We start from the raw sequence: 19,597 nt of genomic DNA, 5'->3' as shown, positions 1-19,597 counted from the left end.
AAGAAAGAAAGAAAGAAAGAAAGAAAGAAAGAAAGAAAGAAAGAAAGAAAGAAAGAAAGAAAGAAAGAAAGAAAGAAAGAAAGAAAGAGACAAACAAGCAGCTATTGTTTGTTTATCATGTGAGTCCAGGGGAAGAGCTATATGTTTCATCAAGGGGTAATTCCGTCATCCAATGCTGAATGCTGACATAAATCCAATGGTTATGGCTGGATAAACAGAACACGAGCTAGTCAGCAAGTCAGTCAGTCAGTCAGCCAGCCAGATAGTTTCTCTGCTCTCCTCCAACTCAGGGTAATTCACCTAGTGCCACTGGGAGGAGCTGTTGCTGTGTGCAGTAGAGTATTTCTATTGGCTCCAGCCCTGCTATTGAGACAGATGAGATCTGGCTGCAGCTTCAAACTGATTTAAAGGAAGCAATTGGATCTGTGTGGACTGTGATGGGTTACCCGGAGCACTGCAGAGGCGAGCACTGAAATAATGAGATTCATTTGTTTGTGTGTTTTTTCCCCCTCCCTCACCAGTCTCCACTCCCCGGGATGCTGGGCCGATGACTGTGCCATGTGTCTATTGACAGGCCCCTGCACGCTCAATCTACTCAAGCCCACATGATTCACACGGCTGCATCACTTGTTGTGCTCCAGGAGAGCCTCGCCACCTAACAAATCTCCTAAAATAAGAATAATGATGTTCGCAAACGAGCTGGGCAGGTATGTCATTTATTCTCTCTCGCTCCCTCTCTCTCACACTCTCATGCTCGCCTCCTCTTCCTATCTCTCACTCACTCCATCATCCCCTATCCCCCTCTTCCCCCAGCCCTAGCCAACCCCCTTCCTCCCTCTCTCTCTCTTTCTCTATCACTGCTGTTAAATCTGCAGAGGGAGGTGCAGTATGGTGGAGGGTGTGCTGTAGCTTGTGTTGGGAATGAGAGCCCCGTATCCACCACAGCCACTCAGGTGGACCATGTGACCCCAATGAGCCCCACGTGAGTTTCCCCCTACTACCCCCCCACACACACACACATATCCCCCCCACACACACATACACAAATGCATTTTCACAGTCATGCATAAACACACACACACTCATGTGCACACACACCCACACACACACATGCACACATACACACACACACACACACACACACACACATCCACTCTCAACACAGACAAACACGCAGACATGCTCCTGCCATGAAGGCGAGAGACAACGAGCCGCAAAATTCGATTCATTAGACAAATACAGACGGATGGATGGATAACGCAGATAAGAAGCAGATTAGCACATACACACACACACACACACACGCATACAGACAGACAGACAGACAGACAGACAGACAGACAGACAGACAGACAGACAGACAGACAGACAGACAGACAGACAGACAGACAGACAGACAGATCAACAAGTCTGAAAACACATTTGCACACACAGACCTTGACTGAATCCCCCTGATCTATCTTGATTCAGGTAGCTTCAGGTGGTCACCATACAGTAACTTCATAGAGAAAACAAAGCTCCTCTGATCTGTTTGAATAAAACATCTGATCAACGGGAAACAGATAAACAAGAAGACAGTTTAGAGAGCCTACGTTTACATCACTGTCATTGTTAACGGTCACACACACACACACACACACACACACACACACACACACACACACACACACACACACACACACACACACACACACACACACACACACACACACACACACACACACAGAGACACTCCTGTGAGAACACATGCATGTGAAGAGTATATAACCATAGTTTAGCTGGAATGGAATGTTCGTAACCTGTATATTTGACTCTGATATGTGGTTGTCTCACCTAGCTATCTTAAGATAGATGCACTCACTGTAAGTTGCTCTGGATAAGATAATCTGCTAAATGAGTAAAATGGCACATTTTATTGTTTTACATACAGTACATTTAAATGTACTTGTTTGTTACATTTGACTGTGTAAAACCAAGCAGTACTACTTATTTCTATGAGAGTGATGCGGATATATAGCATTTTTCCCCCAAAAAACATGATTATTTGTCTCTCTGAAATGAAACCATCAAATTATATTTGAAACAAATACATGTCCGTCATTGAACAACCCCATGTTTTGGGAGGTAGTAGGGGGAAACTCACGTGGGGCTCATTGGGGTCACATGGTCCACCTGAGTGGCTGTGGTGGATACGGGGCTCTCATTCCCAACACAAGCTACAGCACACCCATGCCATGATTAGATAAACACACCAATCTATTTCCTCATTTCTTTAAACATTAAAAGCTCAATTAGCAACATTTTTGAAAATGGATATATAGCGTTTCGGAATGATCAAACCAGACATGCATGCATTCATGCACGCCACGCAAACACACACACACACACACACACACACACACACACACACACACACACACACACACACACACACACACACACACACACACACACACACACACACACACACACACACACACACACACACACACACACACACACACACACACACACACACACACTAAGGACTCTGAGGTTGAAAGCCGTTGAAGTGGTCCCCCCCTTCATCCTCCCTCGTTCCTCATCCCACTCCTCCTCTCCTCCGTTCTCCCCAGTGCTGAACAGGAAGTTAAGCAGGTGTCCAGGACAGAAATAGGCCTCAGTCAGTCCTTCTCCCCCTCATCTCTCAGCCACATTACATAAGAAATAACATCTTACTCAACAACCCATCCCCTGTCACAAAGACACAGCATCTTCCCTGTGAGTGAGAACTGGATTCTAGAGATAGACAAAACAACAGAACACTCACTAGCTTTTTGACCTGGCCTTGAATGCCACATATTTGACATTATTGAGGAATAACTAATAAAATCCTCATATCCGCAGAACACCACATACCTAGCTAAGGCTCATTTTTTTGATCCACAGCCTTGGGGAGCGAGTACCTGTTTGCTCACTGTGCTGAAAAAGAGGTCCTATTTCACAGGCAAATAGAACAAAGATATACCCATTGAACAAAGTCACTCTGCCTACTATTCTGCTTGTGTAAATGCCCCCGTTTATGAGTTGCTACATTATTCATAAAGTACTACCATAACATGAAGGCTCATTGTACATTACACTCTTTGTGCGCTAAACTCGTTAGCCAACTGCAAAAACCTCACCACCGTACTGTAGTACCGTCGTACCTCTAACTGTTGTCTCTAACTCCCAACCAACACTGATAACAAGCTAAAACACCCCCCTTTCCCCCAATCCCCGTCTACTCCCACAGAAATACCTAACTGCAGCTTAACTGCATGAGTAACGTATTCTTAAAAACAGCGAAACATCAAACAAAAACATTTAGAATATTATTTGCAGGATCCGGATATACAGGCAGGCCTGTGCTTAGAGAGAGAAAAAGGGAGAGAGAGAGATAAAGGGAAAGAGAGAGTGAGAGTGAGAGTGAGAGTGAGAGTGAGAGTGAGAGTGAGAGTGAGAGAGAGAGAGAGAGAGAGAGAGAGAGAGAGAGAGAGAGAGAGTGAGAGTGAGAGAGAGAGAGAGAGAGAGAGAGGAGAAAATGGAAAGAGGGACTTGTTCATTAATAGGATTATATGGAAACGCTAATGGTTTCAAACAAAGGACAGTGGATGTGTCAGGTGTTCTGGTATTCTGAAGGGCGGGGCCGGGGGTATACATTTCGGCGGGAGGACGCAGGGGTGGTGGAGAGGTTGTTATTGTCATGGATTACTTGCTGCCACTTGATCTGCCTATTGCCGTAATCCCCTATCTGAACTCGGCAGGAAGGGAAAAACACAGGAATTACGTCGCCCCTGATAGAAATGTCTCGAAAATGTCTCTTTGTTGGCCCGCTGAGAGGACTTATTGACGTTTGTGTGCCTCCCTCTCGGCTGTTCGCTGCCTGTGGTGATCCGTCTTGAATTAGCTGGTGATGATACCCACAACCCACCACTCCGACTAGAGAGCAAGGCTCACTTTTCTTTTGGTTTTACATGATCTTTCGTTCGCTTTCTCTCTCTCTGCATCTCTACCTCTGTCTCTCTCTTCTTAAAGGAGATAGTGTGATAGTGTTTTGGCTGGCTGACTGGTGAAGGCTGTCTGTGTTATCATGGGAGGTGTGGTAGTCTGGAGGAACTCTTAACTCATTGGAAGGCTGTCAAGCTGTGTTACTCATTTCACTCATAGGTTGTAAAGTACTGGCTTTGTTTCTAACCCAGTATTACAATAATAACACATCGGATTCAACTCATCAACTAATATTAAAGCCTGTGATTAGTTGAAGAAAGTTTTTTAGTGTTGTGCTGGAATAAACATCTGCACACCTCTGGGTCCCCAGGACCAGGACTGATGACCACTGCTGTTACAGGATTTAGATTAGTCTGTCTGTCTGTCTGTCTGTCTGTCTGTCTGTCTGTCTGTCTGTCTGTCTGTCTGTCTGTCTGTCTGTCTGTCTGTCTGTCTGTCTGTCTGTCTGTCTGTCTGTCTGTCTGTCTGTCTGTCTGTCTGTCTGTCTGTCTGTCTGTCTGTCTGTCTGTCTGTCTGTCTGTCTGTCTGTCTGTCTGTCTGTCTGTCTGATTGTATTAATACATCCATCTGTCATGGAATCAGGTGGAAAACATTCATGGAAAATATTCAGGGATAGCAGCTGGGAAGTGTGGGAGCATTAGGATCTACGCATGTTTGACAGACAGGAGAGTGGAAGGTTTCCTCCAGACAAACTACTACACTACAGTCTCCTGACACCCTGAGCTCTCTGATCTGGGCCTGGACCTCTCTGATCTGGGCCTGGACCTCTCTGATCTGGGCCTTGACCTCTCTGATCTGGGCCTGGTGCCTCATAGGCACCTGGGTGGATAGCCTTTACATATTGTGAGTGAGTGTGTACACACACACACACACACACACACACACACACACACACACACACACACACACACACACACACACACACACACACACACACACACACACACACACACACACACACACACACACCAACAACAACAACAAACTTCACGTCACAGCGGTGATAAATGTGGGACTGAGTGCTGCTGTAGCTGCAGGTGTATAAAGACGGAGCTGGCTGGAACAGGGGGGAGTGTAGAGAGAGCTGGGGTTCACTCCCCCTTCCTTCCTTTCTCTCTCAGTCTTTCCTATTGATGTCAGAAAAATATGCTCCCTTCCCAGGAGAGCAAGAGAGGCAGCGAGAGTCACCAAGGTAACGCCCCCCAGCACCCCAGTATACACACTCCATGGCCCCCAAAAAGAAAGAGCAAAAGAGCGAGAGATGAATGGAGAAGGAGGAAATGAATACACCGTAGCAGGAGAAGAAAAGCTCTTTCAGAGTCGCCGTGCTCTCCACATATGGCATAGCTCCCAAAAGCAAGGAGACAGAGAAAGCCAGCGCTGAGAGAGCAAGAGAGAGAAGAGAGAAGACAGGAGAGAGGAGAGAGAAGAGAGGAGAGAGGAGAGAGAAGAGAGGAGAGAGGAGAGAGAAGAGAGGAGAGAGAAGAGAGGAGGAGAGAGAAGAGAGAAGAGAGAAGAAAGGAGAGAGAAGAGAGGAGGAGAGAGAAGAGAGAAGAGAGAAGAAAGGAGAGAGAAGAGAGAAGAGACAAGAGAGGAGAGAGGAGAGAGGAGAAAGAGAACAAGAGAGATAGGAGAGAGAGGAGAGAGAAAGAGGAGAAAGAGAGGAGAGAGAGAGGAGAAAGAGAATGAGAGAGTATGCTGTTCATCATAAACTGACAACAGGCGGCCTGGTGTACTCACACAATTACATCCATTCCTTCCCACGTCTGTGTGGAAACTTTTCATTCACTCCCATTCTATTATGATTTACTTCTCCAGGAGCTACTGACACGGAGCACCATGAGTGGCTGTTATGGACGGAGTCTCACCACACTGCTTCTAGTGTGTGTGTCTGCTTGTGTGTGTGTGGTCCATAGAATCTAGAACATATATCTCAATTGTCATATTTCTCTATTGTGTGCGATAAGGTCATAGTCTTAGATATGTCCTGTAGTTCATGGTCATAGGAGGAGTGGATGGACTGTGCACCTGTTGGGTTGGGGTTACTGTATTCACCTTGCTGTCTGCCTCTCTGAACTCTGCAAACTTTTTGCGTTTTACAAATAAGACCGTCCTCTGTCATAGAGAATGAGCGGTGTCCTGATGATACAGCAACTTTTCTGACTGAGCCAGGCGAAATCGTGCATCCGCATCATTATTATAGATAAATCCAAAGAATTGTCAATAAAAAAAGTCAAGCTAAAGAAAAATACGGCTAGTTTGCTGTCATTTCAACTGTAGAGATTGACGTGATTTTGTTTTCTGTCGATGGCGAGCAAACAAAAGACAAGAACGTTAGCCAGCCTGAATAGAAAACATTATTCGAGTGCATAGCAGTGATGGGAAAATATTTCCTCTGGTGGAAGGATGAAATAATATGAATTGACTTATCAAAATAATGTTTTTAATGAAAATATGTCACTCATTATTTGAATATGTTAGTAAGCAGTTTATTAAAGCAATAAGGAACCTTCCGGGGTTTGTGGTATATGGCAAATATACCACGGCTAAGGGGTGTATCTACTCCGCTTTCGTAGGGCCTAGGAACAGCCCTTATCAGTGGTATACTGGCCATATACAGTAACACACCACTTCAGACCTTATTGCTTAAATATCCAAGAAGTAACAAAAATGACCACTATGTTATTGTACTCTGTTTATGTACAAATAAAAGTAAGAAATTGGTTTAATCGCTACAATTTTGAGCCCAAAATAAGCCTAAACAGCAGACTCAAGTTGCATAGCAACACTTAACACATTGTATCATGGACAAGGACCAAGAGGTCCAGCGTGTGGCTGAGCTCCTGAAGATTTTCATACATACATTATTGTCATGCTTTGTCTTGAATAATATGACCAACCATCCTGCACCAAGATGAAGCCCTTTGAAAAGAAACAGAGAGAGAGTGGTATTGACTACCGACCGCTGTGAGAGAGCTTGGTTTCCACACATACAGTACTGAGGAGGATCTTAGCACCAGATACACACTGAATTCCATCTGTTTATAACACAAGAGGCTTTAGTCCAATTCATTAAATATTTTCTTTAGCATCGTGTACCCGAATTCTGGGACATTTTGCTTGTAACTTGATCTCACGCCCTGTTGATTTACCATTAGGTTACGTAGGTTTGGAAAATAGCAGACACACACTAACCAACGAAGAGGGATAGCTGTGTGGTGTGTGAAGTCTGACTCCAGATCTGTCATGTTGTTTTATATTGGTGGGAATATGGTATGTATCGATTGAGGAGGACAGACAAAGTGCCTCTCCATCTTTATTTCTCTCCTGATAGTGTTTCACCATCCACGGGTTAATATGTTGACTGATGCCATAAAACGTGTGTATTATAGGATGTTGGTGTCTGGGAGGCTTTTTCCTGCTCTGTGTCGCTCTCTGACTCACAGCGTACTAACATGTATAAAATAGCCTCTTGGTGTGACAACCTCCCAGTCCTAAAAAAGGACTCATCAACAAAGTTGGCAAGATAATTAATACCAACCAGCAGCAATTTTCACATCTATGCTATCATACAGCGGAGAGGGAAGACTTCATTTTCCTCTTTCCTGAAATTACTCACCACAAATGCCGCAATCATCTTGCCGTGTGTGTGTGCGTGTGAGCGTATGTGAGAGTGTGAGAGCTCTTTCAGCGCCAACAGACATCACTGATGGTGACAATCACAGACAAGTATTATCGAGTGGTGTCAAGTGTTGACGCTTGTGTTTTTGCTTATATAGTATTTAAGTATGTGTTTGCCACAAGCATTTATATCTGTCTCTTTGTTTGTGTGAATATGTGTGTGTGTATGCATAAGTGTGTGAGTGCCAATGTAGGTGTCTGTGTGTTCATCAGTGTGTGTGTGTGTGGTTGTTGTTCTTTTATCCTTTGACCCAGTTTCAGTGGAGAGCAGAGCAGAGCATGTGTGTGTGTGTGTGTGTGTGTGTGTGTGTGTGTGTGTGTGTGTGTGTGTGTGTGTGTGTGTGTGTGTGTGTGTGTGTGTGTGTGTGTGTGTGTGTGTGTGCAGTGCATGCCAGTCTGCCTATCAGTGTCTGTGAATATGTGTGCAATTTCTAGAGTATAGTGTGTCTCTGAATGTCTGTCAGCTCACGTGTGCCAGTCTGCTAGTGTTGTGTGTCTCATGACAGCCATGGCACCGTGGAATAGCACCATGCGGCTCGGTGCTGGTTGATCATGAGCAGATGCTATGCTCTTATTTAGGATTGCCATCTAATTGGCGATTACTTTTTATAGACTCCATGTGTGGATCCTGCTACATCCTTTTATTCTCTCTCTCTCTCTCTCTCTCTCTCTCCTCTCTCTCTCTCTCTCTCTCTCTCTCTCTCTCTCTCTCTCTCTCTCTCTCTCTCTCTCTCTCTCTCTCTCTCTCTCTCTCTCTCTCTCTCTCTCTCTCTCTCTCTCTCTCTCTCTCTCTCTCTCTCTCTCTCTCTCTCTCTCTCTCTCTCTCTCTCTCTCTCTCTCTCTCTCTCTCTCTCTCTCAATTCCATTTCAATTCAAGGGGCTTTATTGGCATGGGAAACATACAGTTTGGACACACCTACTCATTCAAGGGTTTTTCTTTATTTTTTATTTTGTAGAATAATTTCTACATTGTAGAATGATAGTGAAGACATCAAAACTATGAAATAACACATGTGGAATCATGTAGTAATCAAAAAAGGGCTAAACAAATCAAAATATATTTTATATTTCAGATTCTTCAAAGTAGCCACCCTTTGCCTTGATGACAGCTTTGCACACTCTTGGCATTCTCTCAACCAGCTTCATTAGGTAGTCACCTGGAATGCATTTCAATTAACAGGTGTGACTTGTTAAAAGTTCATTTGTGGAATTTCTTTCCTTCTTAATGCATTTCAGCCAATCGGTTGTGTTGTGACTAGGTAGGGGTGGTATACAGAAGATAGCCCTATTTGGTAAAATACCAAGTCCATATTATGGCAAGAACAGCTCAAATAAGCAAAGAGAAACAACAGTCCATCATTACTTGAATACACGAAGGTCTGTCAATCCGGAAAATGTCAAGAACTTTGAAAGTTTCTTCAAGTGCAGTTACAAAAACCATCAAGCGCTATGATGAAACTGTCTCTCATGAGAACCAACACAGGAAAGGAAGACCCAGAGTTACTGCTGCTGACAATAAGTTAATTAGAGTTTCCAGCCTCAAAAATTGCAGCCCAAATAAATTATTCACAGAGATCAAGTAACAGAAACATTTCAACTGTTCAGAGGAGACTGCGTGAATCAGGCCTTCAAGGTTGAATTGCTGCAAAGAAAGCACTAACCACTCACCAATAAGAAGAGACTTGCTTGGGCCAAGAAACACGAGCAATGGACAATAGACCGGTGGAAATCTGTTGTTTGGTCTGATGAGTCCAAATTTGAGATTTTTGGTTCCAACCGCCGTGTCTTTGTGAGACGCAGAGAAGGTAAACAGATGATCTCCGCATGTGTAGTTCCCACCGGGAACCATGGAAGAGGAGGTGTGATGGTGTGGGGATGATTTGCTGGTGACACTGTCAGTCATTTATTTAGAATACAAGGCACACTTAAGCAGCACGGCTACCACAGCATTCTGCAACAATATGCCATCCCATCTGGTTTGCGCTTAGTGGGACAATCATTTGTTTTTCAACAGGACAATGACCCAACACACCTCCAGGCTGTGTAAGGGCTATTTGACAAAGAAGAAGAGTGATGGAGTGCTGCAACAGATGACCTGGCCCCACAATCACCCAACCTCAACCCAATTAAGATGGTTTGGGATGAGTTGGACCGCAGAGTGAAGGAAAAGCAGCCAACAATTGCTGAGCATATGTGGGAACTCCTTCAAGACTGTTGGAAAAGCATTCCAGGTGAAGCTGGTTGAGAGAATGCCAAGATTGCCAAGATTGTGTGAAGCTGTCATCAAGGCAAAGGGTATCTACTTTGAAGAATCTCAAATACAAAGTAAATTTAGATTTTGTTTAACACTTTTTTGGTTACTTCATGATTCCATATGGGTTAATGTCATATTTTTGATGTCTTCACTGTTATTCCACAATGTAGAAAATAATACAAATAAAGAAAAACCCTTGAATGAGTAGGTGTGTCCAAACTTTTGACTGGTACTGTATGTTAACATTGCCTAAGCGAGTGAAATAATAATAAACAACAGTGAAATAGACAATAAAAATGAACAGTAAACATTACTCTCCTTCCAAATGTTCCAAAAGAATAAAGACATTTCAAATGTCATATTATGTCTATATACAGTTTTGTAGGGATGTGCAAATATTTATAGCACAAAAGTGAAAATAAATTAACAAATGTAGGTTGTATTTGCAGTGGTGTTTGTTCCTTCACTGGTTGCCCTTTTCTTGTAGCAACAGGTCACAAATCTTGCTGCTGTGATTGCACACTGTGGTATTTCACCCAATAGATTTGTGAGTTTATCAAAATTGGATTTGTTTTCGAATTCTTTGTGGATCTGTGTAATCTGAGGGAAATATATGTCTCCAATATGGTCATACATTTGGCAGGAGGTTAGGAAGTGCAGCTCAGTTTCCACCTCATTTTGTGGGCAGTGTGCACATAGCCTGTCTTCTCCTGAGAGCCAGGTGTGCCTTCAGGGGCCTTTCTCAATAGCAAAGCTATACTCACTGAGTCTGTACATAGTCAAAGATTTCCTTAAAATGGTGTAAAATAGTCATATGTTTGAAAAATTGAAGTTTTTGCATTTTTTAGGTATTTGAATATCGCGCCACGGGATTACACTGGCTGTTGAGTAGGTGGGACACAGCACATAGAGGTTAACTTCTCTCGTCCCACCTACGTAACAGCCAGTGTAATCCCGTGGCGCGTTATTCAAATACCTCAAAAAGCGTCCCACCTAGCCCATAGAGGTTAATTTTGGGTCAGTCACAGTGGTCAGGTATTCTGCCACTGTGTGCTCTCTGTTTAGGGCCAAATAGCATTCTAGTTTGATCTGGGGTTTTTTGTAAATTCTTTCCAATGTGTCAAGTAATTATCTTTTAGTTTTTTCATGATTTGGTTGGGTCTAAATGTGTTGCTGACATCTCTCTCTATCTCATCACTCTCACTCTCTCTTGCCGCTTTCATTTTCCCTTAATTCACTTCTGAGGGGGACAATGGTGGTACACGCGAGGCTATTTCACATTCACATAGTCTCTGTAGTCACAGATGGCCTCTGTTTAGACGTCCTCTGTTAAGCCACTACCATCAGGTCCCCATGGTAACTTCATTTAGGCCTATCACTGTGTCCTCTATGCATATCAAGGCTATACAGTGTAGGCTTACTGCTACTATGTCTGTCTTACAGCCAATGCAATTAAAGCTGACAGATGCACCGTTCACCCTCACACAGCGAACAACCTGTCATTTGAAATATGTCACAGTAAAGAAAACCATCAAATTCACACACTTCTTAGAGCAACAAAACAATGTTTGAACTCTTGGCCCTTTTGACATGTTTGTGTGGCTTGTGTAGGCCTTCATTCTGCGACTGCATCTCTGTGCTCATAATGCAGACATATTCCTCATGTTCATCTTGTCCTATGGGTTGTCTACCTCTCAATGTTTTAATTTTGTAGCTTGTATACTGCGTCTGCTCAAGCTGTAAACGCACATTTTGTCTTGGGCTACTACTCATGTGTGTTATCATTTTCTGCTTCCCTGTCATTATTTATTACCCAATTTTGATATATTGCTTTTTCCCACCTGTTTCCCCCTACTGTTAATATTTCCCTACTTTGTATTCAACCATAACGCAAACGTCAACCCTAAACCTAGCTACATGTCCACATCCTGGTTCATCTCTAACCATCAACCACAACCCTAACTCTAACCCTAGCTTCATGTCCACAGCCCAGCTCAACCCTGGCTATAACTCTAACCCTAGCTTCAAGTCCACATCCCGGTTCAGCTCTAGCCATCAACCACAACCCTAACTCTAACCCTAGCTTCATGTCCACAGCTCAGCTCAACCCTGGCTATAACTCTAACCCTAGCTTTAACGTGTCTGGGCTAGGGGGCAGTATTTTCACGGCCGGATGAAAAACGTACCCAATTTAAAAAGGTTACTACTCTGGCCCAGAAACTAGAATATGCATACTATTAGTAGATTTGGATAGAAAACACTCTGAAGTTTTTTAAACTGTTTGAATGGTGTCTGTGAGTATAACATAACTCATATGGCAGGCAAAAACCTGAGAAAAAGTCAACCAGGAAGTGGAGGATCTGAGAATTGTAGTTCTTCTTTCTAGTCCCTTTCGAAACTACAGTATCCCTGGGGTTACGTTGCACTTCCTAAGGCTTCCATTGGCTGTCTAAAGCCTTCCGAAAGTGGTTTGAGCATTCTCCTGTCACTGGGCAGATAATAGGAGCTCAGTTTCTGAGTGGACTGCCTGGCAACAAAGGGATTGGATATGCGCAGTCACGCGAGCGCGCCGTTCCTTCTTTTTCTCCTTGAATGAATATGCTATTGTCCGGTTTGAATATTATCGCAATTTTACGTTAAAAATACCATAAAGATTGATTTTAAACAGCGTTTGACATGCTTTTAAGTACGGTAATGGAACATTTTGACTTTTCGTCTCTGGTTCTGCGCTCGCGCATTATGCCTTTGGATAAGTGATCTGTACGCACGAACAAAACGGAGGTATTTGGACATAAATATGGATTATTTGGAACAAAAACAACATTTCTTGTGGAAGTAGCAGTCCTGGGAGTGCATTCTGACGAAGATCAGCAAAGGTAAGAGAATATTTCTAATACCAATTCTGAGTTGAGGTTGCCCCGAACTTGGCGGGTGTCTGTATAGCTCGCCGTGATGGCTGAGCTATGTACTCAGAATATTGAAAAATGTGCTTTCTCCGTAAAGCTATTTTAAATCTGACACAGCGGTTGCATCCAAGAGTAGTGTATCTATAATTCTTTAAATAATTGTTATATATTTTGTCAACGTTTATGATGAGTATTTTTGTAAATTAATGTGCACATTCACCGGATGTTTTGGTGGGAATACATTTTCTGAACATCACGCACCAATGTAAAATGCTGTTTTTGGATAAAAATATGAACTTTATCGAACAAAACATACATATATTGTGTAACATAATGTCCTAGGAGTGTCATCTGATGAAGATCGTCAAAGGTTAGTGCTTCATTTAGCTGTGTTTTGGGTTTTATTGACACAAGTCCTTGCTTGGAAAATGGCTGTGTGATTATTTTTGTCTATGTACTCTCCTAACATAATCTAATGTTTTGCTTTCACTGTAAAGCCTTTTTGAAATCGGACAATGTGGTTACATCAAGGAGAAGTGTATCTTTAAAATGGTATAAAATAGTTGTATGTTTGAGAAAGTTGAATTATGACATTTTGTTGTTTTTGAATTTGCCACCCTGATATTTCACTGGCTGTGTCCCGCAGGTGGCACGTAGCCCATAGACGTTAACCTGTTAGGGCTAGGGGGCAGTATTGACACGGCTGGATAAAAAACATACCCGATTTAATCTGGTTACCACTCCTACCCAGTAACTAGAATATGCATATACTTATTACATATGGATAGAAAACACCCTAAATTTTCTAAAACTGTTTGAATGGTGTCTGTGAGTATAACAGAACTCAAATGGCAGGTCAAAACCTGAGAGATTCCTTTACAGGAAGTGGCCTGTCTGACCATTTCTTGAACTTCTTTTCCATCTCTATCATTTACTAAGGATCTCTGCTCTAACGTGACACTTCCCACGTCGTCCATAGGCGCTCAGAGCCCGGGAAAAAACAGAATGTCGTCATTCCAGCCCCAGGCTGAAACACATTATCGCCTTTCTCAAGTGGCCGATCAAGGGACACTGGGCTTATGCGCGTGACCCGACCGCCCCCGCCTTTGGGATTTTTTCCTCTGTTTGCCGAAAAGGAGATTCCCTGTCGGAATATTATCGCTTTTCTACGAGAAAAATGTCGTAAAAATTGATTTTAAACAGCGGTTGACATGCTTCGAAGTACGGTAATGGAATATTTAGAATTTTATTGTCACGAATTGCGCCATGCGCGCGACACTTCTTTACTATTTCGGATAGTGTCTGGAACGCACGAACAAAACGCCGCTATTCGGATATAACGATGGATTATTTTGGACCAAACCAACATTTGTTATTGAAGTAGCAGTCCTGGGTGTGCATTCTGACGAAGACAACAAAAGGTAATCAAACTTTTATAATAGTAAATATGATTATGGTGAGTGCTAAACTTGCCGGGTGTCTAAATAGCGAGCCCGTGATGCCTGGGCTATGTACTTAGAATACTGCAAAATGTGCTTTCACCAAAAAGCTATTTTAAAATCGGACATATCGAGTGCATAGAGGAGGTCTGTATCTATAATTCTTAAAATAATTGTTATGCTTTTTGTGAACGTTTATCGTGAGTAATTTAGTAAAATGTTATCGAATTCCCCGGAAGTTTGCGGGGGGTATGCTAGTTCTGAACGTCACATGCTAATGTAAAAAGCTGGTTTTTGATATAAATATGAACTTGATTGAACAAAACATGCATGTATTGTATAACATAATGTCCTAGGGTTGTCATCTGATGAAGATCATCAAAGGTGAGTGCTGCATTTAGCTGTCTTCTGGGTTTTGGTGACATTATATGCTGGCTTGAAAAATGGGTGTCTGATTATTTCTGGCTTGGTACTCTGCTGACATAATCTAATGTTTTGCTTTCGTTGTAAAGCCTTTTTTAAATCGGACAGTGTGGTTAGATTAACGAGAGTCTTGTCTTTAAATAGCTGTAAAATAGTCATATGTTTGAGAAATTGAAGTAATAGGATTTTTAACGTTTTGAAAATCGCGCCACAGGCTGCCAGTGGCTGTTACGTAGGTAGCTAGCCCATAGAGGTTAAGTCCACATCCTGGTTCAGCCGTAACCATCAACCAAAACCCTAACTCTAACTCTAACCCCAACCCTCCCTGGGCTCTCACCTCTCTTAGGGTCCCCCAACAGGCTGTAGCGAGGGAACCCCGGCAGGCTCTGTTGTGGACCCAGAAGCAGGCCATCCTTCACCCACTGGACAAACCCTGAGGGCCTCAGCACCTCACACCTCAGCATCACCATAGTCCCCGCACGCACCGTCATGTTCTTGGGCTGGGTCCTGAACGCCTGCTGGGCCCCCACCTCCACCACACCTTAAGAAGAGAGGGATGGAAAGGAGGGAAGATGGTGAGAGGATGGAGAGGAAAGAGGGAAATGAGGGAGGGATGGGTTAGGGGGATTGGAAAATGGATGGAGGGAGAGGAGGAGGGTGAAAAGATGGAGAGGAAGAAGGGAAAGTTAGGAAGGCAGGGCATGAGGGCTCAAATAAACACGGTAGTCGGGCCACCTTATTCATCACATTGTATGTTTTATTGATGGGAAATTGGAGCAGTTCGGCCCTACAAATGAGTCAATAATGTAATTACTATGAATTAAACCCCTCCTCGGTCCAGGAGATAAGGAATGGAAAGGAAGAGAGGGCGAGGGGGGTGGGTGGGACCGAGCCCTCGTTCACCCATTGCTTTTTCTTCACTGTCGATGTCCCTTCGGCTAATTCCTACAGATGGGAGTAATGATATTTGGTTTAATGCCCTCGTTTGTCATACTGTATGTGGTGTGGGGGTGTCAGGAGGTGGGGGTGGGCAATCCCTCACTCCCTGTATAAAGTGAAACGCTCCGGTACACTGCACTGGTGGCTGGAAGGTAACCTTACAGCCACTCAGCCAGCCTGGGAGTGAGTGAGTGAGGTGGAGGCTAGAACAATGAGACCAGGATCACAAGGTAATGCGATTGTAGCTCTGCATGCAAAGTCCTATGCTAATTAGTGGCCCTAATATTTAAGCATGCATGTTATTTTTAAACTATGCAGTGGAGAGGAGAGCAGCTATTTTCAGCGCCTAATTCTGGAAGGTTGTTTGAATCTTGACCCTCTTTGAGCCAATCACAAAGTTGTTTGCGAACTGCATGCTCGGCTGCGCCTCGGCAACGTGAGTGAGAGGGAGAACTCTCAGATCAAGGGGACATCAGTCACCTCACATCAAACGTAAAGGGCAAGATTGGCCATTATAGACGTCGCATACAAACAACCAGCCACAAATCACATTTGCATATCAGTTTACATAAATGAATACACAACAATTTCGTGTACCAATGAGCAGTAAAAGGAAGTTGAAAGACAAACAGGAACAAAATGGATTCTTCTCTTCTTCTACTGCCACTACCTAGAGAGGTGCATTGGGGATGGAAGTGGTAAGACAGGCAAACACCACAGGCCATTGATTTCTTTTCCTCATCCAAGGGTTTGGCGTCTATTTGAACTAGATAATGGCTTGGGATTATGCTATAGAGCTGATGCTGCCCACAAAACTCTATGGCCTTTGCTGTTACAATGAGATAGAAGCAGAGGCTAGCCATACTCTGGAGTATAAGCTGAACAGCTGTAAAAAGCATCTGTAATAATTGCAGTTGAAGTTTTTAGTATCAAAACATTGGACAGGGTCGAAAGAAAGCAAGTAGAGGTCATGAGAAGATGATACCTGTCACCTGTTAACTTATTGTACACTGTCTCTCTGTTTTTGTCTGTGATGCTTTCAAAGGCAGGAGAGAGCGAATGTAAATTTAAATCCATGCTATCAGACCTCATTAACTTGAAATAATTATGCCAGCAGTACAGTGGGATCTGTTCCATTAACAGATTAGTTTGGATGATAAATATTGGTTGTGATTGTTAGATTTATTTTTGAGGTGATTTACTGTCACGCCCTGACCTTAGAGATCTTATTTATTCTCTATGTTTGGTTAGGTCAGGGTGTGACTCGGGTGGGAATATCTATGTTTTCTATTTCTTTGTTTTTGAGCAGAGTGTGGTTCCCAATCAGAGGCAGCTGTCTATCATTGTCTCTGATTGGGAATCATACTTAGGCAGCCTGTTTTCCACCTGAGTTTTGTGGAAGGTTATTTTCTGTTTAGCGTATGTGCCTGATGGAACTGTGCATTTCCGTTTTTCCCTTTTGTTATTTTGTTTGAGTGTTTCTTGAAAATAAATAATCATGAGCACTTACCACGAGCGCACCGTGTCACAGCCCGGTGCGCTCGTTGCCTGCACCCCGCATTTGCCGGGCTAAAGTGAGCATTCAGCCTGGACGGGTTGTGCCGGCTCAGCACTCCTGGTCTCCAGTACGCCTCCTCGGTCCAGGATATCCTGCGCCAGCTCTACGCACTGTGTCGCCAGTGCGCCTTCACAGCCCAGTTCGTCCTGTGCCAGTGCCCCGCACTTGCCGGGCTAAAGTGAGCATCCAGCCAGGACGGGTTGTGCCAGCCCTACGCTCCAGACCTCCAGTGTGCCTCCACGGCCCAGTATGTCCTGTGCCAGCTCCGCGCACCCGGTCTCCAGTGCATCTCTCCAGCCTGGTACACCCTGTGCCTGCTCCACGCACCCGGCCTCCAGTGCGTCTCCCCAGTCCGGTGAGATCTGTTCCGGCCCACGTACGAAGCCTCCAGTGATGATCCATGGCCTGAAGCCTCCAGTGATGATCCATGGCACGAAGCCTCCAGTGATGATCCATGGCCCGGAGCCTCCAGTGATAATCCATGGCATGAAGCCTCCAGGGATGATCCATGGCGCGGAGCCTCCAGCGACGGTCCCCGGTCCGGAGCCTCCAGCGACGGTCCCCGGTCCGGTGCCTCCAGCGACGGTCCCCGGTCCGGTGCCTCCAGCGACGGTCCGCGGTCCGGAGCCCCTAGCGACGGTCCGCGGTCCGGAGCCCCAAGCGACGGTCCGCGGTCCGGAGCCCCAAGCGACGGTCGGCGGTCCGGAGCCTCCAGCGATGGTCAGCGGTCTGGAGCCTCCAGCGATGGTCTGCGGTCTGGAGCCTCCAGCGGGGGTTCCCAGTCTAGAGCCTCTGGCGACAATCTACGGTCCGGTTCCTCCGGTGACGATCCAGGGTCCGGAGCCTCTGGCGACGATCCATGGTCCGGTTCCACGAAAGTGGCGGGAGCCCCAAGCGGAGGGGGATCGGCGTCCCGCACCAGAGCCTCCACCAAGTGGAGATGCCCACCCGGAACCTCCCCTATAGGTTCAGGTTTGCGGCCGGAGTCCGCACCTTTGGGGGGGTACTGTCACACCCTGACCTCAGAGATCTTATTTATTCTCTATGTTTGGTTATGTCAGGGTGTGACTCGGGTGGGAATATCTATGTTTTCTATTTCTTTGGTTTTGAGCCGAGTGTGGTTCCCAATCAGAGGCAGCTGTCTATCGTTGTCTCTGATTGGGAATCATACTTAGGCAGCCTGTTTTCCACCTGTGTTTTGTGGGAGGTTATTTTCTGTTTAGCGTATGTGCCTGACGGAACTGTGCATTTTCGTTTTTCCCTTTTGTTATTTTGTTTGAGTGTTTCCTGAAAATAAATAATCATGAGCACTTACCACGCTGCGCTTTGGTCCACTTCTTCACCTTCAGACGACGAACGTTAAATTTACTGTATGTGTCAGTAAATGTACTGTAACTGCATAATGATGCTATGAGTAATGTAACTATATTTGTTTCACAGAGGAAAGGCTTACAAGTACTGTGTTATTTCCTGTTGATTGACGGCCACCATTTTTTATATGATTTACAAAATAATCCGAACAGATGTCATTGTCTGAGGAGTTCCAGCAGCAGTAAACAGACAGTCACAGATTGGAAAAACAACAACCTTGACAGCTTGGTGATTCGACAGCGTATTTTGAGAAAACGATTAGCCACTCGTCAGAGGACCCTTCTCTTCTGACAATGTGTTATCGTTAAGCTGTCCTGTTTCTACTCCCATTCAGTTGGTTTTGCTCTTCTGAGAACCAGCTGGTCCATTGGCAAGGCAACGTAATGGGCTAGAATAGTAATGGTGAGGCCTTAGCACAATGTCTAATTGTATCAATGTGATTGTCGATAAATAACAATCCATTGCCAGGAGTGTGCAATGCAAGGTAAGTGAAAAGCAAGGGGTATTAGCGAGGAACAATTCCTGTGCTGTATACAGTTATCAACAACACTACAACAGTCCACACAAACTGTGATGCAAACTCATCCATTGAGTCGAACAGAACTCTAGGTTATGCCTCTCATAAAGTCAATGAGAGCACAGTGCTATAGAGTAGTATAACTGTGTGTAACTTAACAGAAGGCCTTGCTGAGTTCAAAAGGTGACAATAGGTCCATTGTGGCTGTTTATCTTACCCCATTGCAGAGTGAGGAGAAGAAGAAGTGGACTAGAGAAGCAACATTTACATTTTAGTCATATAGCTGACGTTTTTATCCAGAGAGACTTACATTATTGAATGCATACATTTCATAAATGTTTTTCTCCGCACTGGCCCCCCGTGGGAATCGAACCCACAACCCTGGCGTTGCAAACACCATCCTCTACCAACTGAGCCACACGGGACCACGTTGTTGATTACAAACCCATCTCAAACCTCAGGCTCCAATCGTTTAATCCT

At 44.4% G+C, this 19,597-nt stretch overlaps 1 pseudogene; it reads right to left on the bottom strand.

Annotated features, from left to right (window-relative positions):
• The window catches only part of LOC106577666 (nephrin-like), a 53,964-nt pseudogene extending 35,874 nt beyond the window's left edge, over window positions 1-18,090 (bottom strand).
• Between the last annotated feature and the right edge of the window lie 1,507 nt (window positions 18,091-19,597).

This window comes from Salmo salar, chromosome 02 (assembly GCF_965601325.2).
Source record: "Salmo salar chromosome 02, fSalSal1, whole genome shotgun sequence".
In the NCBI taxonomy this organism is placed as follows: Eukaryota; Metazoa; Chordata; class Actinopteri; order Salmoniformes; family Salmonidae; genus Salmo; species Salmo salar.
Note: the sequence above shows the minus strand (reverse complement) of the source record. Positions and strands in the feature narration are given on the sequence as shown.